Below are 6,649 nucleotides of genomic sequence, written 5' to 3' on the forward strand. Positions count from 1 at the left end.
GACTGTGTTTTTGTTGTTTTCCTTTTAACAATTGTGGTATCTATTCTTCGACTGATAGTTTTTTGACTGAACACTTGAAATTGTCCTCTTCGTTCATTGCTTTATATACACTGCAACTATCTCATATAGGTTAAATTACGTGAGAGGGGAGATAACTCTATTATCCTTATGTTTCGTTTACTAGTACAAAATGTATATAACTAGAGGGATACGTGGTTTGATAGCCAAAAATCAGACAATGACCTTCCAGACTCCATATGTAAAATCGCCACTTCAAATCACTTTAATAATGGTGAAAGAAAAAGCACAAAGTATATATAAATGTAAGCTATATTATTTTCACCCATTACAAAATGAAAAGGATTTAACTTTTTAGAAAAGTAAATGCATGTTCCCTACTAAAACAGTAAAGTAAAACCGAAATGGCTCACAGCAACTTACAACCATAGCTGTAAAGGCCTTTGACTGTGGACAAGCACGTTCAGAATGAAGCAGGGCTAAATATGGATGCGCACTCTCACACCTCCCCATCCTCTAAGACAGTGCTGGTTCAGCAAAACAATTTTTAAAATAAGTGTAATAAATTATCTGTTTGTTTTATTCACACATTGTTGTCAGTTTAGTTGGATTCTTTAAGTTTGCAAAATTTAAATATGAATTATTCAAAATACTAAGGATTTTCTTATCCAAGGCTTATACTGTATTACCTTAGCCGTATTTGGCATAACTATTTGGAATATGCGGTCCTCAATACTAATGAAACTTTATACTTGTTTGGCTTTCTAACTATTTGAAAAGAGGGACAAAAGATACCAAAGGGACAGTCAAACTCATAAATCTAAAATAAACTGACAACGCCATGGCGTAAAATAAAAAAAACAAACAGAATTGAATTTAAATTGAGCGTCACTGATAATACTTATGTAGTCGAAACGCGCGTCTGAAGTATCTAATTATAAGCCTGGTACTTTTGATAAATTTCTTACAAGTGAAAGATTTAATCCACAATTTGCACATGAGGAATATGACATTTGTTTGAGCTTTTTGCCATATTTAATTTCCCTTGATATGACATCAACAATTAATTTACCATAGGCGGCTATGATACCCTATTTTAACTACAGACTTATATAGGTTCACGTTGATTTTCGGATCGTAATGTGTACTTATGTCCTATGCCTATCACTTAAAGATACATGTCTCCTCCTAGTGTTAAAAATCATTGTTTCAGTTCAACGTTTGTGCTAATTTATATGGAAGGTTTCTGTGCATCTTCTTTAAATACGTTGTCTGCTCTTCGTCTTTATATCGTCAGCTTATTTGTGCAAAGATGTTTGAGAATAATCCTGTAAGTTATTACGGTATTTTCTGTAATCACCGTGTTCGCGGAATGTGGTAATATGTTAACGTTTAAAACTCTGTTTATGTTGATGGCTACTATCTTTGCACTATACAAGACGATGCTGTGATGGTTAGAAATAGAACTCAGAGAGTTGTCTCCAAAAAATCACAATTAAGTTTTTTCTCCCAAATGCAAATATTTTTATTACCGTGACTACTCCATTGTACTCGTTGTGAACAATGTCCCTTAGCGCTACAACACTGACTTAGGTTCCTCTCCCTGTAATGAATTTTATAAATTAGACACTGGTATGCCTCACGGTTCGGTATGAGATCCATTTTAGTTTTGAAAATTCATTAATGGTTCAACTAATGGTTGTTGGTTTTGAAAATGCCTGAGAAAATTGAAACTCATTTTACAAAATGCCTGAAACGATTTTTTTTTTATAAAATAAAACGTAAAACAAAAACAATAGTTGAAAGTTTTTATTATGATAATTACTGAATTAAAAAAGAGAAGTTTAAGTAATCAAGAATAGTTTTGACTGAACAATTCCAAATTTACACAAATACTGAACTTCCCAAAATGTTTGGATGACAGAACTGATCACACTATGTGTCACGTTATATTGCTAATGCATTAATTGGCGTAATAGTATCAAAAGTACCAGGATTATAATTTAGTACGCCAGACGCGTGTAAAATCTGGTTTAAGCAACTGTAACGGAGGTTTTGTAGAGACAGTGAATTTGGAGATACTCATATATTTGCATCACAACCATACACCACTTTGTATAGTGAAACCCATGATATAGACAGTGATAGATTCGCAAGTGTAAGTCGTAATTCCTGTCCTTTATCCAGATTAATCCACAGCAGTAATAACCCACATGAGTTATAACCAAATGTTTCTCATTTTGAAAAATGCATGAACTATTTGCTACTGAAGCAAACTAACAGCAATCAGTCAATTATAAAAAAAAAAACTCTTTATCTCTGTTTCATTTAATTCACTTCACTGTTTTGAATCTGGAATTTCTAAAAAAATCATTTATAAATTTTGTTCTTTTGAAAAAACAATTTGTCTTCCTGTATTTTTGACAAAATAATCATAAATTTAATATCTGAAATACAGATTCAGTACATACTTAACGAATTTTCACTAAAACAATTACATCATATATGACATACCAACCTTCCCGGCAGGTTTCAGGAGAATAAATTGATTATACCGAACCATTAGTAATTTTAATTGCAAGATATTGTGTTTTGGTCCACTTTTGTCATATTCATCTCAATGATATCGTTCCTCTGCAAATTGTCTGAAACTGAACAGGCAATATGTTTAATTTGTCTCAAAATTTCAGTTATTTTACAAAATGACTAGGTGTTATACTCAGTTTGTATAATGTCTGTCAACGTTAGACATTTTAAAAATTTCCAGAAAATTTAGCTATTTTTCAAAATGCCAAAATTTAGAAAATGCCTGTAACAAAAAGATGATAGCATAGTTTTTGTTCTAGGGATTTTTTTAAAATTTATTTCAAAATGTTGCTAAATATGATTTGTTTATCTTTCTTATTCGACATTCTAAATAGTTTATTATGTAGTCCTTAAAGGTTTCTTATATATTTCTGTTTTCTTTGATATATATTTTGCGGTTTTAATCCAACGCCATCATAGCAATATCCTGTAACTCTACTTTCCGCTATATAGATGATGTTTTTGCAATAAATAATTCAAAATTTGGTCACTCTGTCGAATGCGTCTATCCCATTGAACAAGAGATAAAGCATACAACAGATGCAGTTAAGTCGGCCTCATATCTTTACTTATATTTATGAATTGACAATGGGGGTCGATTGAAAACAAAACTTTACGACAACAGAGATGATTTCAGCTTTCCAATTGTGAACTTTCCATTTCTAAGTAGCAACATGTCAGCAACACCTGCATATATCTCCCAATTGATACGATATTCCCGTGCTTGCATTTCCTATCATGATTTTCTTGATAGAGAGTTTTTGCTCACAAGGAAGCTATTAAATCAAGAGTTCCAAATGGTGCAATTGAAGTCATCTCTTTTTACGGACGCCATCACGTGTTGGCTGATTATGAAATAACCGTTTCACAAATGATATCGGATAATTTCCTCACGTCGACGTCGTAACTACTGTCCCCTTCCCTTTCATAAATGTGACCTACCGAATTAGACTATTAACCGGATTTGTTATCTCATAAGCAACAAGGCGGGTTCCACATGTGGAGTAGAATTTGCCTACCCTTCAAGAGCACCTTAGATCACCCCTAGTTTTTAGCTATGGCGTTGTCAGTTTATTCTCGATTTATGTGTTTGACTGTCCCTCTGGTAACTTTCGTCCCTGTTTTCGATTAGATTTCAAATTAGACTTATCTATATTTATCGTTGGGGCTTGTATAACATTTTCCCTCCAGTTTATATGATCCGTTCATCCTTTTTGACTCTTTAAACTCAAGAGTCTATTATACATTGAGGTAAATTATAGTATATATGGCCTTCCAAATACCGTTTCGATCCCTGACATCACCGGAGAGATGTTTATTGTCGAAATCTGGATCTGGTGTACACACCTCATGTTTGTGGTATAACATCTTTGCCGCAAGTTAATTGTTTTCTGTTTAGTAATAAATTTATATATTTAGATCCATTTTGTTACATCTTGCGATCTATTATTTTGGTAAATAATAAATAATTCAAAATTTGGTCACTCTGTCGAATGCGTCTATCCCATTGAACAAGAGATAAAGCATACAGCAGATGCAGTTAAGTCGGCCTCATATCTTTACTTATATTTATGAATTGACAATGGGGGTCGATTGAAAACAAAACTTTACGACAACAGAGATGATTTCAGCTTTCCAATTGTGAACTTTCCATTTCTAAGTAGCAACATGTCAGCAACACCTGCATATATCTCCCAATTGATACGATATTCCCGTGCTTGCATTTCCTATCATGATTTTCTTGATAGAGAGTTTTTGCTCACAAGGAAGCTATTAAATCAAGAGTTCCAAATGGTGCAATTGAAGTCATCTCTTTTTACGGACGCCATCACGTGTTGGCTGATTATGAAATAACCGTTTCACAAATGATATCGGATAATTTCCTCACGTCGACGTCGTAACTACTGTCCCCTTCCCTTTCATAAATGTGACCTACCGAATTAGACTATTAACCGGATTTGTTATCTCATAAGCAACAAGGCGGGTTCCACATGTGGAGTAGAATTTGCCTACCCTTCAAGAGCACCTTAGATCACCCCTAGTTTTTAGCTATGGCGTTGTCAGTTTATTCTCGATTTATGTGTTTGACTGTCCCTCTGGTAACTTTCGTCCCTGTTTTCGATTAGATTTCAAATTAGACTTATCTATATTTATCGTTGGGGCTTGTATAACATTTTCCCTCCAGTTTATATGATCCGTTCATCCTTTTTGACTCTTTAAACTCAAGAGTCTATTATACATTGAGGTAAATTATAGTATATATGGCCTTCCAAATACCGTTTCGATCCCTGACATCACCGGAGAGATGTTTATTGTCGAAATCTGGATCTGGTGTACACACCTCATGTTTGTGGTATAACATCTTTGCCGCAAGTTAATTGTTTTCTGTTTAGTAATAAATTTATATATTTAGATCCATTTTGTTACATCTTGCGATCTATTATTTTGGTAATCGCCAATGACAGTCAGCAGGATTTAAGAACATCAGTTGTTCGACCTATTAGTCAAAAGCATTCAGTAAAAAAAACCGAAAGATACAAGAAACTCATATGCCAATGTAATGGTTACAAAACAGAGATAAAGACCAATAGCCACATTAAACGTTACATGGAAAACTGAATACTGAGCAACACGAACACAAGAAAAAAATGAGAGTGATACAGATGATCCAGGAGGGTACGCATATCATGCTCCACATGTGGCACCCGTAATGTTGCTCACATTTAAAAAAAAAGTAAAATCACAAAATTACTGAACTCCGAGGAAAATTAAAAAAAGATAGTGCCTAGTTAAATGGCAAAATCAAAAGCTTCAACACATCAAACCCAGTTTTAAGTCTAAATCGGTAGGTCACATTTGGGAAAGGGCTACGGGATGGTAGTTACGACATATGGAACATATCCGTTATCATCTGTGGACGAATATTCCATAACGACCAACCAACTCGTGTTTGCGTCCGTAACACTTACGAAGGAATGATTTGAACTTCACCATTTGGAACCCTTGATATAATAGGTTTATTATGAGCAGCAACACTCAATGAAATTATCAAAGGAAATACAAGCCCTTGAATATGGTATTAACTGGAGAAAAAAAATAGGCATCTTTACTAAACTTTAAAGGCTTATAAAAACAATTCAAATATGCAAATTTTGAATTGTTACCTTCTCTAACAAAGAGTTGTCACTTCTTTTGTTACATTTCACAGGTGTCTGCCTGATTAGCCATCTGATAAATACATACAGAATCACTTGTTGATGGTAACTAACATTTAAATTTATTGAATTGACAACGCCAATCACATTGGACAAAATATGTGGACGTGATTGTAAATTTACTAGGAGATATATATTTCATATGTAAACGCTACTGGAGTGTTGCTACAAAGAAACAGAAAGTTGAATTTGCGAAGCCTTAATTAGTAAAAGAGGTACAAAGGTTACCAGAGGGATAGTCAAACTCATAGTTTGAAAACAAACTGACAACACCATGACTTAAAATAAAAAGAAATAGTTACAATATTTAGTCGTGTTTTTCTGAAATGCAAGGAAAAAATATCCTTTATGTTCTTGTTAGTCAACTCCAATGAACATGAAATACTTATAAATAACACAACCAAACACTATTTGGGATATCAGCTCTCCTGGACAGTATAGTTAAGCATGTTTAGTCATTTTATTTACAATATATGAATGTTTGTCTGCACGCCCGTAGGCGCTGCCTTAACATATCATTTTCCAATTATACACAATCTACAAAAGAAATATCTGTGTTAACAATCTTTTGAAGCATGTATAATCTTAAAAAAAACTATAACTATAAAATATTCATAAATTAGAATAAAAAAAACACTATTTGAGATATCAGCTCGCCTTGACAGTACAGTAAAACTTTATATAATTTTCAAACATAGCAATATCCATATTTAGAAATAACTACATCACGACCATCCCTATAAACATCAGTTTTGCTCTGTTCTAGAAATAACTTAATTAGCACATGCATGCAATGCGTACATCTTTAAGACTATTACAATTTTGACCAT

Source organism: Mytilus edulis, chromosome 6 (genome assembly GCF_963676685.1).
Source record: "Mytilus edulis chromosome 6, xbMytEdul2.2, whole genome shotgun sequence".
Taxonomy (NCBI): Eukaryota; Metazoa; Mollusca; class Bivalvia; order Mytilida; family Mytilidae; genus Mytilus; species Mytilus edulis.